The following is a 26,606-nucleotide window of genomic DNA, read 5'->3' on the forward strand; positions in this document are numbered from 1 at the left end:
GTGGGTTGCGTTTGCCAAGGTTTGTTGGGTCCAATCCGGATACCGACCCCGCAGACATCAAGATCCTTTGTGAGACATCTCGAATCCAGTGCCTGGTTGTCGTCGACGCCTCCTGGTCCACGTGGCTGCAGAGACAAGCTTCACCTCTTCACCTGAAATCACTCGACATCGCCTGGTTCCTTCCTGGTTCCTTCCTGGTCACTAGCTAGTGACCCAGACTCTGTCCCCTCTGCTTTCCGGTTCTTCACATCCTCAATCCACCCATGGATCTACCCGGACACTTTTCTCCTGGTCGCCTGCAGCACTTCTTTGCAGCTCTCAATGGCAAACAGCGACGAAACCCGACACAAAAAGACACCTATGTACCCAGCTTCCCTGGGTGAGGTAACTCAAGTACTCCGGTGCTCCTGTGGGAATTGACTATCCAAGTGTCCTAGTTTAAAGGGGTTTCACCGTAGTCCGCCCGGAGTGTCCAAAATCAACTACTTTGTAACTTTTACGTTCCCATTATAACTCTATGGTAACCCGGGTGTGTGTTTAGATAATGCACACGCATCCCGTGGACCTCCTACTTCCAAGCCTTTGGTTGTCCAGTGTAGCCCCAGCGATTCCCTAGGCCCTAGGCCTATTCACCTTTCCTGAAGTGGTTCTTATACCACTTATTAAGTATATGGTTCGTGAGGCCCCTAGGGCAGAATCGTATGTGTGCAACTTATAGTATGCTAATTTAGTAACTTGTGCTGTATCTCGAACTCTGACCTCATAAAGAGACCAGAGGGATTGTGTTAGAAATAAATACATATATATTTGATATATACCTTTTGTGGTGTCCTTTCATTTGGTATTCAAGGGATTATATATGGTAAAACAGCAAGCTTCACATGCTCTCTGAAGTTTAGCCTAAGACTGCTTCGTCCATGCTACCACTAGGATAGCTGGTCTATAAGGTTGACTTTATAACCATCACCATAAGGGTTGTTTAGACTGGTGCAAGGTGCCCACTAGAATAGTGGACATCATCTGACAGGCTAACTTCTCACATTGATGTGCAGCGGTTGGGATAAGAACTTGCTGTTGTTTTACCAATTATAATCTTGAGACATCATTTGAAGGATCACATTAAGGTACCTAGAGGTACATATAAATCAAGTCTTAAAATACTTAAGTTCTACTGAACTTAGTTGTTGTAGAGCAAAGGGCCTAGCAAACCCTGACTACAACTCCTAGTGAGGTTTTAGTAGATAACACTTAGTGTAGGTAGGTGCACACACCACACCTCACTAAAACATGTCTCTGAGAGGAGAACCTAGTGTTTCCCCCTCCCAGCAGAAACTGACCTTCCCAAGGCAGCTTCTTGATATGAGGCATTTTTTGCCTTCCATGAACTGAGACACTTGTGTACAACTAGAAGGTTGAAGCAAGGCTCAAATCCTACCCTCAAGCACCTGATAGAGCTACTAGAGGAGTATGATGCTAAGAAAGCATCTATCCCAGGTCCTTCAGACAGTACAGGGGAGAGTCATCCCTCAGCAGAAGATTTCCCTGATGTAAATCTAGGGGGAGATGAAGATGAGGATGATGATGTTAGTGTGGATGGTAACACTGGCCAGGTCCTAGTAGGAGAACTAAACCAGGCCAACTTAACCTTACATGGGGCTGGAGAGGGCATAGCCCCATTCATACCCCAAAGCAGCCTTAACTTTGGGAACAGAGAGAGGAGATCCCTATCCTGAGAATCTCGAAACTCCCATGTCTAAATAGGCTCTGATGCCTCTGCTCAGAGGAGAATGACTTCCCCTCAGAGAAGAGAACATCAGGCCAGAATGAAAGAAGTCAATCTGAAAATTGAGAGGCAAGAATTTGCCCTAGCCAAAGAGAGACTTGCTCTTGCAAGAGAGCAAAGTTAAGTGAGTTAGAACGCACAGGTGGCAGCAATATCTCTAAGGATAAGGAAAGGTTTTATGACCATAAAAACCTTAATTATATTGTCCATCACTACAAGTGTGGGGATGACACCCACAAGTGGATAACTGCTTTGGAGAAGGACTGCAAAGTACATCAGGTACCCCAAAGTCAGTGGGCAGCAATCTTACTGCTCTCCTTTTCAGAAAAAGGAAAAGACAAGCTCCTCACAGTTCGTGATGAGAATGCTGACAACTACACTGTCCTGAAGAGTGCTCTAATTGATGGGTTTGGCCTAACCACTGAACAGTATAGGTTGCTGTTCAGAGAGACCCAGAAGACACAGACTTAGGACTGGACTGACTTTGTAGATTGTGCCACTAATGCTCTGGAAGGCTGGTTGCTGGGCAGTAAAGTTAAGGACTATACAGGATTGTATATTTTGATCATGAGAGAACAAATACTTAATAATTGTCAGAACCAGTTGTTGCACCAACACCTGATTGACTCTGATCTGACCTCTCCCCAAGAATTGGGAAAGAAGGCAGACAAATGGGTCAGAATCAGGGTTTAGAAGAACCAAGGTGGTGATCAGAAGAAGCAAGACCAAAAGGGTGGGGAGAAAGCAAAAGACAAGAATTCTTCACCTGGTCCCCAAAAAGCTTCTAATGGTGGGGGTCCCCAACAATCTAAGAAAAAGAAAGAAGGTCCTAGAAAACCATGGTGCAATGTATGTAAGAGGAATACTCACTGGACCAGTGATTGTACCAAGAAGGAGGCAGCTCCAGCCAGTCTTGCCCCTAAGGCAACTGTTCTCCCTAGTCCAGCTAATAGTGGTGGTTCTCAAAAGAAGGGTGTAGTAGGGTTAACCCTGGGAACTGAGGTGGATTCTGGCCTAGTCAGAATACCAACTCAAGCTGTTTTTGTCTGTGATGGGGACATGGCTATGTCCTCTACTGTGAGTCCCAATAACTTGGGCAAGTACAGACAGACTCCTTTGATTAATAATAAAGTGGCTCAGGCCTACAGGGACACATGTGCCAGTGTTACCAAGGTGACACCTAACATTGTGGACGCTAGACAGATAATACTAGGTGATAATTACCTAGTGACCAATGCTAGCAATGTCACTACCATAGTATGGCAATTGTTTATTTCTACTGGGGAGGGGTAACTGGCCTCAAAAGAGTTGTTGTAAGTTCAGACCTCCCTGTAGAATGTCTGTTGGGCAATGGTCTGGAATCTTCAGTCTGGTCTGAAGTAGAGTATAGGACTCATGCAGAGATGTTAGGAATATCGTCACATGTCCTTGCTGTGACCAGGTCACAGGCTAAAAAGTGCCAAACTGAACAGGCCTTGGATCCTGAAATTATGGACCAGGTGCCTACCAAGAGAAAGAACAGTAGGGTTAAGGCAGTGCCTTCCCCCTTGCCTCAGAGTGAAATTCAGCCTTCTCAGGAAGCTGACAGTGAGACCCAAGAAGGAACTGTCCTAGAAGAACTTGAGCCTGATCAGGTTCAGTTTCTTGGGACAGGGGGACCTTCAAGGGCAGACTTGAGGGAGGAGCAGTTAGACTGCCCCTCTATTGAACCCCTAAGACAGCAAGCTGCTGCTGAGGCTGCTGGGAATGCTACAGGTACCCATAAAGTATATTGGGATAAAGGGCTCCTTTATTCAGAGGCTAGAGACCCCAAGCCTGGTGCTTACAAGAGGTTGGTCATACCTTTGAAGTTTAGAGGCTTCCTTCTCAACCTTAGCCCATGATATTGTTAGAATCGGAGGTCTCTGGTTGTCACAGGTATGCACTTGTGACAAGCAGGGACCCTCTCTTCTAGTCAAGGCAAGGGAACAACTCCGTAAGAATAACCCCTGCTCACCCTCTAGGTTGCGTGGCGCGAGCAGACAAGGCTAATCCTCAGGGCGCTAGTTAGTTAAGCATTTATGACCACATACAGTAAACACAATGACCCACCACAGACGGACACCAGTTGTAAGGTTGTATCAAAAATACGTAGACTTTATGTAAAAATATACTTCATATGCAGGATTACTTTACAAGACCATATAGCGTTTAGCGAATGAGGCCACCAGATTTAAATAGGCAAAGTTCTTCAGTGTTCTTGTCGGCGAGATACGCTGAAGGTCGATGCGCGCTTCGCGCTGGTGAAGCGACCCATTGGTGAATGAAGGACGACAGATTTAGATTTAGATTTAGTTTATTGTACAGTTAATAAAAACTCACAATTTTAATGCGTACAAATATTTAAAAGAGGTCAATGGCTACATGTAAAACATAAAAGGAGCTGGTGGCTCAAATATTTAAGATCATAAAAGTCTCAGTTTGGGTTAAATAGGGTCCTTTGATGTTTACGTGGCCATCGTGCTTGCAGATATTGAAGGCAAGGGTCTGCGGGGAGGTTTACACTGTTTTTGTTTGGCTAATGCTTTGAGTAAACCCTCTGGCTGTTTCATTTAGTCTGGTGGCCACTATGTTGAAGAATTTTGTTATTCAGCAATTTAACTGAGTTTCTTCGGGGTTAAAACAACGCATCACAGCCTGCCTGCAGCTTGTTATGCCCGGACGACAGGGAAAACAAACGTTGCGGACCCTGGATCCGATGTGAACTCGGGATCGAGTTCAAGTGTACCTTGTTGCGGGTGTCCGATGCGTTTCAGGCGTGGCCACAGGTGAGGGCGGACCCGGAACGGGGCCGGCGTTTTTCCGAGGAATTATCTAGCTCGAAGCCCCCTCGAGGTGCGAGGCGAGTGAGTGGGACGAGGTGGAGGGTTGTGGGCGATCCGGGGTCTAGAGCAGTTCACGGGGCGAGGCGCCGTTCAGGCCTGCGGGGCGTACTACTTCTTAGCACGTAGGAGATGCGCGGCGAACTCTTCACAGTCCGCGTTGCAGGATCGTATCTGTGGGGGCGTCGCGTTCTCGGGCAGACAAGTGCAGCACCGGGCCTCCGGTACCGGATGTACTGGAGGCTTTCTTAAGGTGCGGCACGGGCCTTGGTATGCAGGAGGGCAAAGCAGGACAGTCAGGTATGTATCGACGTACGGACCGTCCGGGGCTATCAGATGCGCTCTGTGCAGATTCCGGCGGGAGAGCGTGAGAGGGGCACCACGGGCTCCGTAGCAGGCGAGGTGACAGGAGAGCGGGCAGCCCGGCACAGCGTGTACAGAGTGACTCGAACTCGAGCGGGGCTCTCAGCGGGCAGGGACGGCCAGGCTCCGGGCTGTCATGACCTTAGGAGGGGCGAGGGCACCAGAGTCACGACTTCGGCGAGGGAAGAGAATGCAAGGGCCCAACAGCAGACTGGCACAGGCAGAATTAAACCCACTGGTCCTGGGGTTCAGTTCAGGGGGCAAGCTCGAGATCAAGCCCCTGGAGATCGTTTCAGGCACAAGTCTTCAAAGTCCTCTCTGGTCTTTTCCTCTCCGTTCTCAGCAAGGCACCAACTGCAGGCCAGTCCCCAAGGTCAGGGACAGGTTTCTTTCCTTCAGCTTCTCCTGGTCCTTCTAGTCGGGCAGAGGTTCGTAGTGGTCAAAACAGGATCTGATTTGTTAGGAGCAGGGCTCCTATATTTATACAGAGTTTCTTTTGTCTTGCAGGCCAGGGGGCCTGAGCCTGGTTCAACCCAGTTTTGGAGCACTCTATTAACAGGAAGCTGCCTTCTTCTTTCAGGATGCAGGGCAGGGACATCAGACACTCCACAGGAGGTGGAGCCAGCATTGTGGTGGCAGAGCACAGCCCTATTCAGAGTCAAGGGCTACTCCTCCCACCCATCCTGGTGTAATCTCTCTATTCACCACCTGGTGGCCCGGACTGTCCCATGGAATTCCCCAGCCCTGTCACTCACACAACCCAGACAGCAGATACACATCCTGACAGAGGTGGGCTGAAATAGTCAGGTGAGCAAATGCTAACTTTCTAAAAGTAGCATTTGCAAACACAGGATATTAAAATAAACCTTACTAAAGGAAGTATTTTATTATTCTGAGTTCAGGCATACCTAACTCGACTTGCTACCGTGTTCCCTGAGCCTGCTGGGATTATAGCGTGTAATAATTCCAGCAGCCCATTCTGGCCTACGAGAACAGGTAGCCCTTCAATAGTGAAGAACAAAAAAGAATGTAATTCACTATTAGGACATGCCACACACATCAGGGCTTGTCCTAACTTATGCTTACAATGCTCCCTGCCCGTGGGCGTACCATAGGGGTGACTGATTTGAAGTTAAGGGAAGGTTTAGGAACTGGCAAGTGGGTGCACTTGCGCAGTCAGCATGACAGTACCAGACTGCACGCAGGTTCTGCAATGGCAGACCTTAGACACATCTTACGAGGCCGCTTCTTTGGGTGGCGCAACCAGCGCTGCAGGCCCACTAGCAGCATTTGTATTTATAAGCCCTGGCACTCCTGGTGCACTTTACTGGGGTCTGACAGTAAATCAAATAAGCCAATCATGGAAGTCAATTACATATATACTTTACATTGGGAGCACTTGCACTGCGGCACGTATTGGCCATGGCGCAGTGCCCTGAGCAGCGAACACCAGCAAAAAGTGGAAGACTCATGCCAAGGTGCCAGGTCTAACACGTGTCCCCTCCAGGTGAAATGTGGGGAGAACTACCCTACCCCAGGGAGTTCCTCATCACAAACGCGGTAAAACCTGGATAGACCATCAGCATTGGCGCGATCTATGCCAGAGCGATGTTCTACTATGAAGTCCATACCCTGTAGGGAAATGGACCACCTCAACAGCGTTGGGTTCTCACCCCTCATCTGCATCAACCATCTAAGGGGCCTGTGGTCTGTCTGAACCCGGAAGTGAGACCCAAACAAGTAGGGTCTTAGCTTCTTCAATGCCCGGACCACAGCAAAAGCTTCTCGCTAAATCGCACTCCACCTTTGTTCCCGTGGAAGTAACCTCCGACTGATGAAGGCTAAAGGTTGGTCCCAGCCCTCCTCAGTCATCTGTGAGAAAGCAGCCCTTAAACCATGCTCTGAAGTGTCTGTCTGTACTAGGAATTCTTTGGAGAAGTCAGGAGCCAGGAGCACGGGCACCGTGCACATGGAGTCTTCAGGGTGTCAAATGCTTCCTGACAGGTGTCAGTCCAGAACACTTTCCGGGGCTGCTTCTTCGAAGTCAGCTCTGTCAAGGGGGCAACGATGCTGCCATACCCCTTGACAAACCTCCTGTAGTACCCGGTGAGTCCTAGGAAGGCCCTCACCTCCGTTTGGGTCTTGGGGCGTTCCCAAGCCAGGATGGTCTCAATCTTAGGCTGAAGGGGCGCCACCTGGCCGCTCCCCACTTGGTGTCCCAAGTACACCACTGAACCCTGCCTGATCTGACACTTGCTTGCCTTGATCGTGAGACCTGCCTTGTGCAGTGCAATCAACACTTCCCAGAGATGTCGCAGGTGTTCTTCCCATGTGCCGCTGAACACTGCGATGTCATCCAGGTAGGCGGCGCTGAACTCAGCCAGCCCAGCCAACACCTGGTTGACCAATCTCTGGAAGGTGGCAGGGGCATTCTTCATCCCAAAGGGCATAACCCGGAACTGGAAATGCCCACCTGGTGTTGAGAATGCTGACCTCTCTTTGGCCCCATCAGTCAAGGCGATCTGCCAGTACCCAGACATCAAATCAAACGTGCTGAGGTACCGAGCAGCCCCTAACCGATCGACGAGCTCGTCACCTCTGGGGATGGGGTGCTTGTCAGTCTTCGTGACGGAATTGAGTCCTCTGTAGTCCACACAGAACCGGAGTTCAGGTGTGGCTCCCGGTGTTGCAGCCTTCGGGACCAAGACCACTGGGCTGGCCCAAGGACTGCTGGAGGACTCAACCACCCCAAGAGCAAGCATCTTCGAGACCTCCTCCTTGATGCAGGCTCTGACCCTGTCAGTTACTCTGTAGGCTTTGTGCTTTACAGGCAAGCTGTCTCCTGGGTCCACGTCATTGAGGAAAATTGAATTTTATATGGCCAGGTATGTCCCCTATCGTGTACCCCAACGTTCTATGTATGTGCATGACCTCCATGCATTTTTCCTCCATGGCCGAAAATGAAGACGCATATGCATTTGCGTCCAACGTTAACATGTCATCTACCAAGTCCTCCATGAAAGCAACATTAATTCGGTTTCTAGACCCATGTTGCCAACGTCTTTACATGGTGCACTTTTAAATAACGCGAAGCACACGTTTTCCACGTTTTCCTGGCTCAGCCGAGCCAGGCCCTGAATTGAGGCTCCAAGTCTCTTCTGTCTCTGAAAGTTGCAGTTTAGGTATGCATCCCTGACCTCTGCCTTACTTCCTGCCCAGCGAAGCGGTGCCCGGCTCGGCCTGGCCTGCCTGCCAAGACAGTATTTTGCCTACAGTTATCTGCTCAGCCTCCTCGAAAACACATTCCAGTCTAGTGAAATAGGTAAACATATTTCCGGCTGCAGAGCAAAAGGCCCTTGCCTTCCTGTTTCCTTGCAAGTGATTTACAGCACCCGTTACCATGGTAGGCCCATGGCCCCGCGCATTGTACCAAGACACGTATGCACCCCCTAGCATTCAGTGATGTATGGCCCCTGCCCGAGAGACCTTTTACTCCAGATAATACATCCTCCAAACATGAGATACCAGATATGCTATAAGTGCAGGTCGTTCTGACCTCCCAGACACCAAGACTCTTCTACTAGAGCTAAAGTCAAGCCCCCCAGCTCTCCCCAGTTACACGTCTTTACCACGTCATGCCCAGTTGCGCACGCATACAGAGTGAAAGTTTCTGCTGACCCTGCAGAATCCCTCTATGCATCCACCCACTTGTGACACTTTTGTGACGTTTCTAGCACACACCTCTGTGTACGCCTATTACACGCCTACTTTTACGCCCCTATGTTCTTATCTTCTTCTTTTCACTTGTCACGCCTACTGAATTCCATGCCATTATACTGTTTTACTATATATAATGTGTGATGTTAATAAAATGTTGAATATCCCTTCCTGAACCTTAGTGGTGATGGAACTCGATGTCCAGCTTTTCGAGATGCTTAATTAAAGCCCGTATGACTCAGATACCACAGACTCTGCCTCTCATTTTATTGAGCTATCCTTTATTGTCATTTAATGTATAGAAAAATAGTCCCGGTAATTTTATTTACCACATCATGGACGCACCAATCTGTGATACCAGGAACCAAGGAGAACAGATCAGAGAAATGCCCCAGCAAGTGGCGGCAGTCACTCTGTTGCTCGGGGGTCAGGGAGAGTGACAAGTTAACTCCATCCACTGACCCATCTCACTCCGAGGCTACCAAGAGGTCAGGAAGAGACTCGGTCTCCTCCTCCATCCCATCATCGGTTGTCAAGAGCATGCCCACTTCGGACCTCCTCAAGTGGGGTTTAAGGCGGTTAACATGTAGGACCCTCAAAGGGTTTCTGGGAGATTGCAAGTTCACCAGGTAGGTGACAGGACTCTTGCGCTCCACAACCTCAAATGGACCTGTCCACTTATCCTGAAGTGCACAAGGCTCCACTGGGGCCAAGACCAACACCTTTTGTCCAGAGTGGCATTCTGGTTGTACCACCGCTTTATCTCTTCCTGGCTGGCACCAGGTTTGCCTCAGCAAGTTGCCTGAATTGCCTGGTCTGGTTTCTGAAGGCCAGCATGTAACTGTATACATTCTGGGGAGGTTTCCTGGGAGATTGCTCCCAGCCTTCCTTAACCAGACTCAGAGGTCCTCTGACCGGGTGGCCGTACAGAAGCTCAAAGGGGCCGAACCCTAGAGACTTCTGTGGCACCTCATGGTATGCAAAGAGAAGGCATGGTAAGAGGACGTCCCACTTACGCCTCATTGGTCCTTCCAGGCCCATAATCATGCCTTTAAGGGTTTGGTTGAATCTCTCAACCAACCCATTTCCTTGGGGGTGGTAAGGGGTGATGAACTTGTAGGTTACACCACACTCTTGCCAAAGGGATTTCATATACTTGGATATGAAATTGGTGCCCCCGTCAGACACCACCTCTAGAGGGAATTCCACTCGGGAGAAAATTCCCATCAGTGCTCGTCCCACCACGGGGGCCATCACTGTCCTCAGAGGGATGGCTTCAGGGTACCGGGTGGCATGGTCCACCAAGACCAGTATGAACCTGTTGCCCATGGCTGTCTTGGGGTCCAGACGCCCCACAAGGTCAATTCCCACTCGCTGGAATGGGATACTGACGACGGGGAATGGCTGGAGAGGAGCCTTGTGCTTCCCCCCACTCTTACCACTTGCCTGGCAAGTCTGACACGTTCTACAGTGAGCGTCTGAGCTCCTGTGCATTTGCTGCCAATAAAAGTGGGTGACAAGCTTGTCATAGGTCTTGTCCATCCCCAAATGTCCTGCTAAAGGCACATCGTGAGTCAGCCTCAGTAGGAAGGCTCTGAACTTCTGGGGTACCACCAGCACACGGGCTGACCCAGGTTCAGCGACCTTAGGCTCTGAATACAGGAGGTCATTCTCCCAGTAAACAAAATGTTTTCCGGACTGAACACCATTGGCCTGGTCTGCAGCCTGCTGTCGCATACCCATGAGAGAAAGGCATTCTTTCTGCTCCTTGCAGAATTCCTCCCTGGGGGGGCCTCCTTCTTGCTGCCAATGGGTCAGCTCAGGTAGGTCCCCAGTTTGGCTATCCGTTCCCCGGTAGGCTCCAGGGCATCCCCCTCAAGGTCTGCTTCCTCCTGGGCCGTGGGAACTTCGGGGGCCGGCTGCCCACGCCCCCTGCGCCTTCTCTCTAAGGCCGGTTCCTGGGCATCTCCCTCAGGCTCCAGGACTTCTTGAACACCCCTACTGGCTGCCATAGACCGGGTGGTCACGCACACCCAGTCGGGTAGACCCTCCATCCGCAGGTGAGTCGTTTTCTCCACCTTTTCCCAAGGGGAGCTCTCCAAATCATTCCCTAGCAAACAATCTACAGGCATGGCGGTCCTCACAGTGACCACAGCAAGACCACTGACTCATTGTCAGTGAAATTGCTCTCCCACCCTCGCAGCTCCACCATTAAGTGAGGTGCCCCTGCCCCTGCACTCTTGAGTGTTAGTGATCGAGGCCCTCCTCCACCTGCAGGTTTCCCTGCGCCTCATTCCTGGTGGTCCAGTGGACCTCTATCTCCTTTCTCTCACTCTGCTCCTTCACTCATTTTTCTACCCTTTCTATCTTTCACCTTTCTGCACCTTTCTGCATCTCTGCTCTTTTGTGCCTTATTTCTGCCCATTTTCCCTTTCTCTCCCTCTGCTCCTTCACTCGTTTTCACTCGTTTTTCTACCCTTTCTATCTTTCACCTTTCTGCACCTTTGCTCTTTTGTGCCTTATTTCTGCCCCTTTTCCCTTTCTCTCCCTCTGCTCCTTCATTCGTTTTCACTCATTTTTCTACCCTTTCCATCTTTCACCTTTCTGCCCTTTTCTGCATCTCTGCTCTTTTGTGCCTTATTTCTGCTTATTTTCCCTTTTTTCTTTATCCCTTCTTTCCTCCATTTACCTTTCCCCGCCGCTGCTTCCCCTGCGGCCCCTCCCCCCCAGCGCGACCGGCCCAATCCAGCTCCTCTCACCGCTCCCGCCTCCCAGCTGTCCAGCCCTCCCCGACCCCTACTTAATGGCGGCCACTGCGTGGCCGCGCAGCGGCCGCGACTGCGGTCGCGCCGCTGGTGCGCCGCTGGTGCGACTGCGGGCGTGCCGCTGGTGCACCGAAGCCGCGTCAAAGGCAAGCACGTCTGCGCCCGTCCGCGACCAGCACCAGGAACCCTGGACCTCCGCCCCACCAACGCTACGATCCAGCAGCACTCCACGCACTCAACCCAGGCTGCAACAACAACTGCAAGCTAGCATCACCAGCCGACACCCATGGACCCTTCAGCTGTCACCGCTGCCGGCACACCTGCAGCACCGCCAAGAACACCGATCCAGCACAACCCACCCACAAGAACACAACCAAACTGAAGACCCTGCAATGTATCCTCCTCAACGTCCAATCCCTCCACAAACACGCCACAGAAATCTGGGACCTCCTCGACAGCACCACCCCGGACGTAGCATTCTTCACCGAAACCTGGACCAACGCCACCTCGGGACCGGACATCGCCATCGCCATCACCCAAGGATACAAGATCTACAGGAAGGACCGCCCCACCCACCCAGGAGGAGGAATCGCCATTGTCCACGAATCCAGCCTCCGCCTGAGCACACTCCCTGACGAGTCCACAGAACTGATGGAACACCTTCAATTCAAGATACTGGCCAGACCCACTGCCGCCCTCCAAGGAACCCTCATCTACCGACCCCTTGGACCCCGCGGACCCTTCGCCAACTCCATCACAGACATTATCTCCCCGCAGGCCATCGCATCCACCAACTACACCCTGCTGGGAGACCTCAACTTCCACCTCGACAATCAACTGGACCCCAACACCACATGCCTCCTGGACAACCTCCACAACATTGGACTCTGCCAGATCGTGACCGAGCCCACGCACTCAGCAGGACACACCCTTGACCCCCTCTTCATCACCCAACTTCATCACCTTCAGCCACACCACCGAACTCCCATGGACCGACCATCGTTGCGTCCACTTCACCTTCAGAACACCCACCATCCACAGACACCAGCACCTGCTTCCACAAAGAAACTGGACCAAAATCACCGACGACCAGCTCACCTCCTCACTCAACAACTCCACCCCAACCATCGCGGAAAACGACGACCCCAACACCGCAGCCCAAACCCTGCATAGATGGATCTCGGACAGCACCAACACCATAGCCCCCCTCAAGAAAAACAACAATACCCGTGCCAAGAAAGCCAGATGATTTACCACCGAACTTCGAGAGTCCAGGCGCACATGCCGCCGCCTCGAAAAGGCCTGGAGGAACACCAAATCCACTGAAGCCCACAACAACTTCAGAGCCGCCACCAACGCTTACCATCAACTCATCAGAGAAACGAGGAAAACAGCGCTTGAAGACAGAATCTCCACCCACGCACACAACAGCAAGGAACTCTTCAGCATCATCAAGGAGTTCGCCCAACCGACCAGCGAGTCTACCGACATCCCTCCCTCACAAGACCTCTGCGACAAACTCAGCACCTTTTTCCACCACAAAATCAAGAGCATCTACGACAACTTCGACGAAGACAACCAACACACTGAACCCTCACCAACCACCCCCGACACCCGGAAACCAGCGATTGATGACTGGACAGCCCTCACCACCGAAGACACACTGAAGACAATGAAGTCAATCCACTCAGGGGCCCCCACGGACCTCTGCCCCCAGCACATCTTCAACAGAGCCGCTGACACCATCGCACCCATGCTCTGCCACACCATCAACCGCTCCCTGGCGACCGCCTCATTCCCGACGACTGGAAACACACCGAGGTCAACCCCCTCCTAAAGAAACCCTCAGCGGACCCCACCGACCTCAAAAACTACAGACCCATCTCCCTGCTCCCTTTCCCAGCGAAAGTCATCGAGAAAGCCATCAACAGCCAACTCACCACATTCGTTGAAGAACACAACATCCTCGATTCCTCCCAATCCGGCTTCAGAAAAAACCACAGTACGGAAACCGCCCTCCTCGCCGCAACAGACGACATCCGCACCCTACTGGACAGAGGAGAAACAGTAGCCCTCATCCTCCTAGACCTATCAGCGGCGTTCGACACAGTCTCCCACCGCACTCTAATACGCAGACTCTACGACGCAGAAATCCAGGACAAGGCCCTCGACTGGATCTGCTCCTTCCTCTCCGGCAGGACGCAACGGGTCAGACTCCCCCCTTTCCTCTCAGACCCCACACCTACCACCTGCCGAGTCCCCAGTGCTCCTCCCTCAGCCCGACGCTCTTCAACGTCTACATGGCTCCACTTGCCCCCATCGACAGAACCTACGGACTCAACATCGTGTCACATGCAGACGACACCCAGCTCATCCTCTCCCTATCCAACGAGCCCAACACCACCAGACGCAACTTTCGAGAACGATTCAAGAAAGGGGGTGGTGATGAACAGAGTGTCTGAATTAAGCAGACCACTCTTACCCAGTCCAAAGATCAGGGCTTGATCCATCACCGTTATTTAGCTCACTGCCCCATCCCAGCTCAGAACCTGGCTATATACAAATTAGTCTGTCCCTGGCCCAGTGCATCATAGGAACAGGGCAGACCAAACTACCAAGCCAATTCTTCACCAGAAAGGAAACAAGCTTCCGGGGACCGGTTTCTGGCATTTCAGCCGTCGTCGGCCCGGCTTGCTTGAATCCTGATGGAGCAGTGAGCAAGGGACTCATGTCTGAGTATACCCTGCCACACCTATAGTGGCCAAAAACGATTCAAAAAAGGGGGTGGTGATGATCAGAGTGTCTGAATTAAGCAGACCACTCTTACCCAGTCCAAAGATCAGGGCTTGATCCATCACCATTATTTAGCTCACTGCCCCATCCCAGCTCAGAACCTGGCTATATGCAAATTAGTCTGTCCCTGGCCCAGTGCATCATGGGAACAGGGCAGACCAAACTACCAAGCCAATTCTTTACCAGAAAGGAAACAAGCGTCCGGGGACCGGTTTCTGGAATTTCAGCCGTCGTCGGCCCGGCTTGCTTGAATCCTGATGGAGCAGTGAGCAAGGGACTCTGTAGTGTAGTTCCTAGTTTCCCACTAGGCCCTGCGCATTGGAATAACATAAACAGTAGTATCGACGTGGAACTGCTTATATTCCAGGCCTCCACTGACTATGCTAAACTTAATTGGGTTGTGTTACCAACTAGCTCAGAGGTCACTGGAAACTTTCTTCTCTGCATAGGAAGTGATCAGCTTCCCTGGCACAGACAAGAAGGGATTCAGTTTTCCAACAACCGTGCAACATGACAACTTTGCTCCTCAGATCAAGAGTCGATCTCTAGGGTCGTGTGAAACAATAGACATAGATTTCACTCAGTCAGTCTAGTGCAGTTTACTTTCACAATATGTAGAGAATAGAGAGACGGGCGTGTGTCAATAAAGGGTTAACATTTATTGAACAGTCTTTCTTCTCGTACAAGAGAAATGTATTACCACAATTGCAATAACTGTTATTATAAAAAGTACGTACAGTAAGATAAGGATTGCAAAATAGAACTGTAAAAGCATTGATATGGTTTCTTAGCCATACAATGGTTTAAAAGTAATAAAACATATATACAGTCATATATACATTAGGCTAACATACTCAACTGGTGCTTCTAACTAAGCCTACCCCAGTGTGCCTGACCTAAGCCTAACACGTGAAAGGGGAGTAAGTAAGTAGCTTAAGTTAAGTTGGTTTTGCCAAGGTTTGTTTCAAGAATTCTCGTCTAAGGGTTTAGTCAACACCATACCTCTGAATAGAATGATGGAGGATTGGTATCTCCTTCAGGGGTCTCTCTCGATATCCCAGTCACCCGCGAGGGTAAACCGGAAGCGCCGGGACTGGATTTCTCTGCACGAGAAATGCAGCGGCTCTCCTCAGCGCGTCGAGGAAGGAGGGGTGACAGCGTCCGCGGGCAGCTGGAATCTGCTGGATGTCTTCGCAGAGGACGGCTGCTCGGCTCCTCAAGCGTACTGCACCATAGGTCGCGCTTTAGCGGCGATAATGGTAATCAGCAGCTTCACCACCACAGGATAGCAGGCTGCAGCGACAGAGTGCTAGTTTTTACCAACACAGGGTCATGCAGGCAGCTGGCATCAGCAACAGGCAACGAACTCGCAGTTCGTATCTCTCTCATTGCTTAAGGCAACGTTGGTAATATTTATACCTGACAGGTGCCGGGTTTGACGCAAGTTTGCTGGACATAAGACGTCAATTAAAGATGTCACTAGGAAGTGACAGTTATCAGTTGCTCATTAGAGTTCCATTACTAATCAAAACATAGCAAGCGGGGATTTCCAGGTTTGCTAAGTTTTTATCTTGTTGAAGAACTCGGAGTGTTATCTAGGAATATCAGATAGTGACTGCTGCTCTGTCATTGCACTAATTGGTCGCAAAGGAAGTAGCAGAGAGTCATGCTGGAATGTGGCTCTGTTCGTGTGAGGCCAGAGATGACTTTTCAGAAAATCGCACTTGAACGGTTATGCCAATATAGGGAATAAATGGATTTATAGCCGAATAGGGGCATAAGGTCACAGTATCGATCAGGAACCTAGATAAGCACGCAACACCCACTCCACGTTTTCATGTCCATCAAAATCACTAAAACTAAGCAATTAGATGCATGTGTAACATTGCCCACCCCAAAATACATAAATGCATTCGAAATAGGCGTACTTATAATACATGGAATTTAGGTACTGTACGTTTTTTAAAGCATAGTAATCATTCAAAAAATTATTGCATATGAAATCAATGAACGATTATGCAAAAAGAATTACACATGAAGTATCTCTGACAGAAGAAAGGCGAGATAAATCATCACATAAAAATGCATTGTAATAACATGTGTGCTAGAGGCTGGTGTTATGTTGTTATGTCTCTAGATGTTTTTAGAAATAGAAGTGTGAAGCTTCTGTTCTCTAAGAATAGTTTTTACGTTAAGCAAAGAATTGTTCGTGCCAAAAAGGTCAATATTAGAAAAAAAATTGTCCAATTCAAAGAAAATAGATTTCCAAAGCTCCTGGCAGTTTTTGTTGATCAAACTGAAGGCCGAATTCAGAGTTCATGGGAACGCTGTGTGTCGGAAAGCTTCTCAAAAAGTTATTGTTTCTCTGAGGGTGAGAACATCGTATCAGACAGGCTCGCAAAGAATTGGTCTACAAAATCAGGTGATAGTTCAACCAAATTAGATAGCGCTGTAACTTGGCAGGTGTGAGAATGATTGCTGTCATCGAAGGCAGGACCAGCAATGCTCACAGAACGTTGTACCTGGATGATGTTGCTTTTGTCACTCGCTCCACTGTTACCACTTGGCTGTAGTACAGGAGTCTCCACGAATGCCGTCATCAGGATTGGTAGCCGCTGGGGACAACACAATGCGTGAGCCGTTATTGGACTGAGCAAAGTATCGACGTCCATTGGTACTGCTGATGGAAGTGAAAGACAGATGTCCAACACGCATTCATCTCCGCAAAGCATACACCGCAGCACAGGTAAAATGCAATTTTGCCATATCGGTCTGAATGAAAGGAACCAGGTCATGTTTAGATCTCTCAGCCTGGCCAATCCGAGGACGTTAGTTATCCTGTCCCTGTAGCGCATTGCTAGGATTGTCTCTTCCATTCCCATGGGAGCTATGTCTGAGCCGAGGCTTGCCATAACGAAGCAGGAGGGTCAAAAATAGAATCCCTGCGATGAGTCCCAAAAATAGTGGTATACCGCCAAAAATGGAGTGCACAAAATTAGGAAAGATTCCCAAAATTGCCTGGAAGGGTGTTAGCAGTCCCGTAAAGACTGTCTTAAATATGCCTGGGATGCTTGTTGCACTAGACATGTTAAGGAGTTGGCTGAACATTTCTACGAAATGCACGGGGCAATTTGTTGATAAAAGGTCATGGACTTCAGTAGCCGTCCTTGCGACTAGAAGATCATACGTCTCTTTAGATGACGTTATAGGCACTGTTGTCTGTAAAAGCACAGATTTCATTTTGCTTAATGTATCAATTCGTATAGAATAGAGATTCAGACGAGGCCAGAGGGGAGTCACTATGTCTGGAGGCCCGCTCGGGAACAATGCTTGCATACAGCATTTGACCATGGACGTAACTTGTACTAGATAACTTGTCCCTGGCGCGAGGCCACAACACCTGTGATCCGTTCTAAGAATGTAACTCCCGTTCGCGAGTTGCATAAAGAAGGGCTCTATCTGAGTTGCAGGTGTGACTAGCTGGTGGCATGAAAGGTTGTTTGAATTTCCATCACATGCTCCGTGTAAATTAATACCCTGACACAAAAGTATACCGCTTAGTGAGTGTTTACAGTTGTTACCACTAAGAAATACATTTTTGTCGCTGTCACTATAGCAAGAATGAGTGTATGGTAATTTCCATATAGATTTTACAAATCCTTTACCCAATTGTTCATATTGGCCAGCAGGTATGTATTCAAGGCACTTTTTAAAGCGGAAAGTTGTTATCGGAATTGTGATAATTCCGTGTATTATCCATTCAATGACAGGACTCTCTGACATTGTCAATGGTAATCTCTCGAGTTTCTCGATGCTCAGGATTGTATAGTCTGCTCCTTTCTGTGCCAAACTGATCTGTTTATCAGTAAGGTTAAAACTGGAAAATAATGACGTTGTGTTGATTAAACGTCAAGGCACATAGCCTGAACGAAGATTTTGCAGCGTCCAGCCTAATTCTATAATAGAGCGTAATTGAGACTGGCCCTGTTGTAACATAAGCAAATCTCTGTCTATCACATCAAAGGCAGAGGATACAATATTGTCCAAAGAATATATTCTGGAAGACAGAGTCATTAACCCATTGTCTACCACAGAAAGTGATTTTTCCAAATTAATACGATCAATTTCTCGTATCTTTTCAGCAGTTTCAATTTGCTTTACTTTCCAAGCCTCGTTGTAAGCAGCATAGATGCTGGTCGCTATGAAACGCTTGTGACGCTGTTTGCGTGGTCCAAGAATGAAGTCGCGCAAATCAGCACCATCTTTTAGCAAAGACAAGTGTTGCTTAATTTCAGCCAGTGTGGATGTAGTTAGCCATTCTAGGCAGAGTTTCCCTACACTGTATGTTGTTATAATCCCTGGATGTTGTCTCTGGGAGTATCTTGAGTCTAATCTGGTCATTTTTAAACCCTGTGTTTTGTTCAGGAACCTATCTTGACAGCTATTTGTGTCTGTAGGCCAGATTAACCACTTTTTCCAATCAGGATGTGTTCTGTTGAAATGTAAAATTTGTGACACGTCTAATTCAATATCTGTGGTTGTATTCTCAGGTATTGGCTTTGGTATAGACGGTGTTTTAAGGTCTTTGTTCTTAGCTAGGCCAAGACAAGATGTTTGGTGAATTGTGTCATTTAAAAATAACATTTGTTCTGGTATCATGCAGGTTCTAAATAGTGCTTCAATGCCTTGCACCTGCCAATCTTTTGTACCCCAAATCGTTTTCGTTTCAATATTATTTTTCCAATAATCAAAACCAAATGTCATCATTTTGTCATAAAATGCTTCTGAATATATCAATTTAGAATTTGTCAGCATTGTTTTCATTCCTGTTTTATCTAACAGTTTGTAATAAAACGTTTCTGCATCACTGGTGTTAAACCCTGAGAAGTATTTGAATTTCTCAAAGAATGCTTTAGAACTGCTTTTAGGTGGTGTAGAACAATGTTCCCATTGATTATACATAAAAAAATTTCTAGGCTGTGCAGATTTATGCAAGTAATGATCCCCATAGTGGGTGTAACAGAATAACTGCTCATAACTAGATGAACCTTGTAAATAATCATGATCTGTGAATCTAGCTGACATTACTAAATCAGACATCATGTCATTAATACTGTTAAAGTCCCAATCATCAGAGAATGTACTTGGTGTCACAAAGTCACTTAAGGAAACCTTTAGTTGATGAGGATACTTCAGGATTTCGACCGGACCATAGATCTCATAGTCTGTTTTCTCCCATACTACCCCACCAGGTATTGGAATTGCTGTGACGTTTACTGTTGACAGTTCTCTTTTCTTCACGTGGGATGATCTGTGTGGTTTCAGGACTAGGTTGATGTTCTGACTTGCTGTGTCCATTGTAATATATTTTCCTTCAATGAATTTTCCCAAACACAGTACCATGATGAGCCAAAGCAGGAGGAAAAATACACCTAGACCGAACCAGAACTCTAGCCAAGGGGAAATGAGGTAGATTTCCTTCAGTTGATGAAGGAGTTCCGTTGCTTTTTCTTTAAAAGACTTTTTTGTTTCTGGCATCACTTCGGGGTCGTTTAAATCTTCAGAGAAGTTGTCGAAGTTGATGAAATAACCAGAGGCAGTTCTGTCAATTGATGGGATTGTTCTTTCAATCTGTCTCTCGGTAGCACTTTCTGATGCCACATCATTGTAGACTGATGTTGTTTCTTGACGAACTGTTTCAATCTGTGTTTCAAGAGGCACGAGTTCCATGGCATTATTGCATAGTCCTTCATTGTGCACTGCAGGCTGATCGAATGTGATTAGTCTTTCAGTTTGAACCTCTTGGATTGTTGCAAGTTTGGGTATTCTGTTGTTTCTTGGGAGTCCACTGGGCCTACTGTTGATTATAGGCCACATGCTTGTGGTTTTACCAGATCGATAGACACGACTCTGTTCTCCTTTTTACCAGCAAGGGGCGGTAGCACAACTGATCTTGTTCCGGTGACTGCTAAGACAGGTACTGCTTTTCTGTAAGAAGGCCCAAATTCCTTCTTCACCGCGATCTTTTCTCTGACTAGATCCCCAATCTTTGGAATCCAGACAGGCCTTGCTGGGGCTGTTGCGGGTGGTGCCTCGTCAGTGGTACTTGGCTGTTGCTTTAACTTTATGTTGCTTAATGATTTTCTTGTTTCATTCAGTTCCTGTAAAACAGCCAAACGATCCTTTACATCAAAGTGCGTTGTTTCTTCTTGTACCACTGACATCTTACTATCGAGGTCCTGAAAGCGCATTCTAATTCCGAACAATAGTTCGTATGGGCTGAAACCTTTTAGAGAATTTCTTGGCATGTTGTTAAGACTAGTCTGGACACTTATTAAATGTTTGACCCACCCAGCGCCTGAACCTAATACCTTCGCTGTTATAGATTGCTTTATGTCACGGTTTTTTCTTTCTACCACACTATTCCCTTCGGGGTGCGACGGACAAGAATACCGCAACCCAATTCCCATGCTAGCCATGGCCTCCTTATAGGCTCGAGAGCTGAAAGCAGGACCCTGGTCAGAATGGAACGTGGTAATTGCGTATGTGCCGATAAAGACTCGCAAATCTTTTATAACCGTTCTAGCGTCAGCCGAGCGCTGGAGGCCTCATTATTTAAGTGCTTTTCGTCTTAAATGGTGTACACTGGGACGCGCTTCTCTTCTTTGATTGCGCAGATAGACCGCCTTATGCTGTCTAGAAGGGATCCTGAAACTACACTGGCCTGTTCATTACTGCGATCTCTGTTGCAGTCTTCACAATTTTGAGCAAAACATTGAATATCTATACTCATTCCTGGCCACCAGTACTCTGATTGCAATTCTTTCAGAGAGGCTTTGATTGTTTGGTGTCTCAGACCCAACCCCATGTGTGCTTCCAGTAAGAGGAAGCCTCTCCTGCTCCTGTTTGGAATTACTCTGTCCCCCACTCCAGGGATTCGAGCAAAAGGAACGGAGTTTGCATCGATTATGTATGCATAATTGAGTGGATAATTCACGGGTAGTGCTGCACAGTCGCCTTTTACGGTCGTTTTTACTGCCAGCATGGTTTCCCCGTCTATATACTTATCTGTACGCTTTTTTGTGGCTACGGAAGCCGGCTTAGCTGCTTCCGCGGTGGCTGTGTTAGCCAATGAATTCCCTGCAACGTGAACGCCATCACGTTGAAGACTCTGTGCGTGAATCACGTGAGTCTTTTGTAGTTCTTTGTGTAAAAGAGCTACCTCGTTCCAGAGCTTTTTATGCTTTATTGTGGCACCTGTGTCATCTTTGTAGTCGTTTTCGATCCAACTCTGCAGTTTATTGTTGTAAGAATTGACGCAAAAATGAGAATCGCACACTATAAGTGTGGGGAATTCGCGTTCTGCATTTTCGAGCGCCATCTTTAAAGATCTGATTTCAGTTCTCTGAACCGAACAGTTTCTTACAGATTCAGTTTTTGTTACTTTCGGTCTGAATTTACCGCACAGCCAACGACCTTTAATGATCGCACATGCTGCATTGTAGGATTTGCTCTCTATGTTGAAATGCTGTACAAAGCTATCTGTATAGATTATACAGGCGTATTGTGGGAGAGGCAGGATTTCGATTGGCAGAGGATATTCTTCTTCATATTCTAAATCATTCAGTTCTTTGTATTGCGGGGCGAAATAGTATTTCACATCTTTCGCTCCTAGAGAATCTATACACTGTATCCATTTCGGATCCAGTGACACTGTAGGCAGGTTTACTGGGCTGAATAGCGCTTCGAAGGCGGATTCCGCTGTAAGGATATTAATCCGTTTGCCGTGTGCTAGTTCTCTTTCATTTGCTAATGCAATTTGCACTGCGTTCACAGTTCTTTCTGTGTGACTGAATGTTTTTTCTGCTTGTGTGTACAAGTGAGATTTAATTGCAATTGGTACCTTTTCTCCCTCATTAGAGGTTAGGTACGTGAATCCGCATCTTCCTGGGATGACTCGGATTACAAGATCGATCGTGTTGTCACGTGTATCTAATTTTGTTTTTGCTAACATGTCTGTTTGCAGTGATCTCAAAATTTCTGTGTGTTTTTGAGTCCAATTGATTTGTTTTAAATCAGGTTTTATTAGTTCGTAGAGAGGTTTAACCCTCTCTGCGTAATTTAGGATGTAAGTTCTTCCGAAATTCAGAAAACTTAGTATGGATTGTAAATTCTTCAGCGTTTTTGGAGCTTGGAGTACAGCGCACTTCTCTAAGAAATTGTCCGCTAGGCTTTTCCCTTCACTTGATAATTCGTACCCTAAAAATAGTACTGTCAGATGGGCAATTCGGGACTTTTTAAAGTTGAATTTGTAACCCTCTGCTGCGAACCCAAGTATAATGGTGTTCACTCTTTTCAAGTGAGTATCCAAGTCGTCGTCTGTGAGATAAATATCATCTACGTAAGACAATGCTTCATCATCATAGATTTGTAGTAACTCTGTTACCCTAGCTGAGAATAGTCCTGGGTTGTTCTTGAACCCCTGTGGGAGTCGACAGAATTTTTTCTGTGACCCAAATGCAGAGAAAGCGGTCAAATATCTGCTTTCTGGTGCAATGTTTTGACAAAAGAAACCATTAGAAATGTCTAATGTCGTTTTGTATTTTTTCCTAACTATATTATTCATTAGGGCTGCACTATGCGAGTTTTGTACTGCAAAAGTTTTGCAACATGTATTAAGATGTCTGTAGTCCAAAACTAGACGATATGAATTGTCTGGCTTGGAGACAGGAAACAAAGGATTGTTCATTTGAGAGGTGCATGTTTCAATCACCCCCTGGTACTCAAGTTGATCTAAGATCTCCCTGACCTGTTTTTTAGCTTCTTGCTTTATGGGATACTGCCGTTGGGCAGTTGGTTCACTTTTTAGTTGGATTTTGTGAGGCGGTGAATCCTCATCCCATCCTACATGATGTTTATATAATGCAGGTGCCTGGGCTACTGCCCATTTCCTTGCATATGTGTATTTTTTGTGAATCGGTATGTGATTCGAGAAGGCTGGCATAATCACTTCTTCGCCACGAGGGCACTCCCTGACAAACTCCGGGGGCCAATCTTTTTCAGCTAACAGAATATCATAGCCTTTTGAGAGCTTATCCCAAAACAGACCCTTAATTTTCCTAGTCTTATCACCCTCCATACGCAATGTTATTTCGTATATTTTATGGGGCTCGCTAAGTCTGGCGTCGGCAGTTTCAACTTGAATGTATTCATTCGTGTCCACTGTCTCCAGATGACTCATCAAGATCTTGCGCGCTATACTGATTTCTGCTGCACTGTCCAACATTGTCAATGTAGGAAACTTGAGAACGTCCCACAGGGTTACCGCAAAATGGGTAGGAAATGGAGTAGTAAACTGCAATGCGTTCTGCAATACCTTGCAATACCTGAAATATACTTCTATTGTTCTTCAGGACATAGAATACAAAATATACGTTTGAACTTATACCTATTAAACCACCAGAAACTGTAAATATAATTGCATACATGCACACAAAAGGTCAAATGTAAAAAAACAGATCAAGAGATAATGTTTTAGAAAAATATATATATATATTTGTCAAATTATTCACAAAAAGTACATTATCAAACATCATCATAACAAATCATTAAAAAACATACATATTGCATGTTGTTACATTTATTAAAAAAATTTTATAAAAAAGACAACTCATAAGCAATCAAGTTAAAAACGTTCAAAAGAACAGGGGTCGACGCGGCGTTTCGGTTACAGTGAGATAGACAACCTTCTTCAGGACCAAGTTCTAGAAGGAAACATATAATTACTAATCATTTCAAACCCAAAATTTTTTCAGAATCATTTTCTAAAACAATACATTTTCTTCCGCTATAACATTTGAACAGGTGCTACTAGGTTTTATGCATAAAGACAAAAATTTATTAAAATTTTTTTATTAACAAAGGTGGTTTTTAGTCAGGTATTGCTAAAGTGCATAACGCATCTGTACTGGTACCATTTCGTGGGTCACTATGTTGATTATCATAGTGAAAAAAACCCATAATGTGGGTCGGTGGAACTCATATGGCCCACTCTAAAGTTGTTAATAGGAGTGCCAAAGTACAAATATGGGGCACTTACTGGCGGGTTGCCATTATGCAAAGCGAAAGATTTTAAAATTGTACCTCCCACTTAAGAAATTACCTTAATGGTTATAGTAGCCTCCAACTAAATCCAGGAGGGCACTTTGGCGGTTGTATAATCCGGTATGGGAACTGAAAGTAATTCCTGTTATAGTTCTATAGTTCCTCACGGTATCTGTAAATGGTAGTGAGATTATATTTTAAATTTGAGCACTTTAGGTGTTTAGAGAATTTACATCAAAAAATTGGAAGAAAACTACCTTAAGATTTTATGAGGATAAATCTTATGCGGGTAGTAGGAGCCACCGATAAATATTTCCTGTATCGCTGAAAATAAAAGCTCCTATTAGTTTATTGCAAATAGGGAGTGATAACCAACAGTCTACTGGTCTACTTAAATAGATTCACCCCACATTTGTACTTACCCAGGTATAAATTACTGGCAGTAGTGGGTGATGCACTTGCTTTTCACTATGCTGATGTAGCAGCTATTTAGCATTCAATTCGTGCTGGGCTTTGTCCTGCCACTGGTTCTTTGGGAAAAGGATAAGATAAATAGTCTGTTTTAGGGTTCCAATCTGGGTTCATGTTTAAAAACAGCCCTATCAAATAGATTTCAATAGGCAGACTTCAGGTGTCTAGTTTTATCAATAACGCATTATTGATAAAACTAGACACCTGAAGTCTGCCTATTGAAATCTATTTGATAGGGCTGTTTTTAAACATGAACCCAGATTGGAACCCTAAAACAGACTATTTATCTTATCCTTTTCCCAAAGAACCAGTGGCAGGACAAAGCCCAGCACGAATTGAATGCTAAATAGCTGCTACATCAGCATAGTGAAAAGCAAGTGCATCACCCACTACTGCCAGTAATTTATACCTGGGTAAGTACAAATGTGGGGTGAATCTATTTAAGTAGACCAGTAGACTGTTGGTTATCACTCCCTATTTGCAATAAACTAATAGGAGCTTTTATTTTCAGCGATACAGGAAATATTTATCGGTGGCTCCTACTACCCGCATAAGATTTATCCTCATAAAATCTTAAGGTAGTTTTCTTCCAATTTTTTGATGTAAATTCTCTAAACACCTAAAGTGCTCAAATTTAAAATATAATCTTACTACCATTTACAGATACCGTGAGGAACTATAGAACTATAACAGGAATTACTTTCAGTTCCCATACCGGATTATACAACCGCCAAAGTGCCCTCCTGGATTTAGTTGGAGGCTACTATAACCATTAAGGTAATTTCTTAAGTGGGAGGTACAATTTTAAAATCTTTCGCTTTGCATAATGGCAACCCGCCAGTAAGTGCCCCATATTTGTACTTTGGCACTCCTATTAACAACTTTAGAGTGGGCCATATGAGTTCCACCGACCCACATTATGGGTTTTTTTCACTATGATAATCAACATAGTGACCCACGAAATGGTACCAGTACAGATGCGTTATGCACTTTAGCAATACCTGACTAAAAACCACCTTTGTTAATAAAAAAATTTTAATACATTTTTGTCTTTATGCATAAAACCTAGTAGCACCTGTTCAAATGTTATAGCGGAAGAAAATGTATTGTTTTAGAAAATGATTCTGAAAAAATTTTGGGTTTGAAATGATTAGTAATTATATGTTTCCTTCTAGAACTTGGTCCTGAAGAAGGTTGTCTATCTCACTGTAACCGAAACGCCGCGTCGACCCCTGTTCTTTTGAACGTTTTTAACTTGATTGCTTATGAGTTGTCTTTTTTATAAAATTTTTTTAATAAATGTAACAACATGCAATATGTATGTTTTTTAATGATTTGTTATGATGATGTTTGATAATGTACTTTTTGTGAATAATTTGACAAATATATATATATATTTTTCTAAAACATTATCTCTTGATCTGTTTTTTTACATTTGACCTTTTGTGTGCATGTATGCAATTATATTTACAGTTTCTGGTGGTTTAATAGGTATAAGTTCAAACGTATATTTTGTATTCTATGTCCTGAAGAACAATAGAAGTATATTTCAGGTATTGCAAGGTATTGCAGAACGCATTGCAGTTTACTACTCCATTTCCTACCCATTTTGCGGTAACCCTGTGGGACGTTCTCAAGTTTCCTACGCTATCTCCCCTGTCCCTAAGTTGACAGCCAAGGGGGCCTCCTTTACTTTATTTATTTCTACCCAACATTGTCAATGCCCACTCCCCGTTTTTCAACTGTGTC

This window comes from Lissotriton vulgaris, chromosome 8, assembly GCF_964263255.1.
Source record: "Lissotriton vulgaris chromosome 8, aLisVul1.2, whole genome shotgun sequence".
Lineage (NCBI taxonomy): Eukaryota > Metazoa > Chordata > Amphibia > Caudata > Salamandridae > Lissotriton > Lissotriton vulgaris.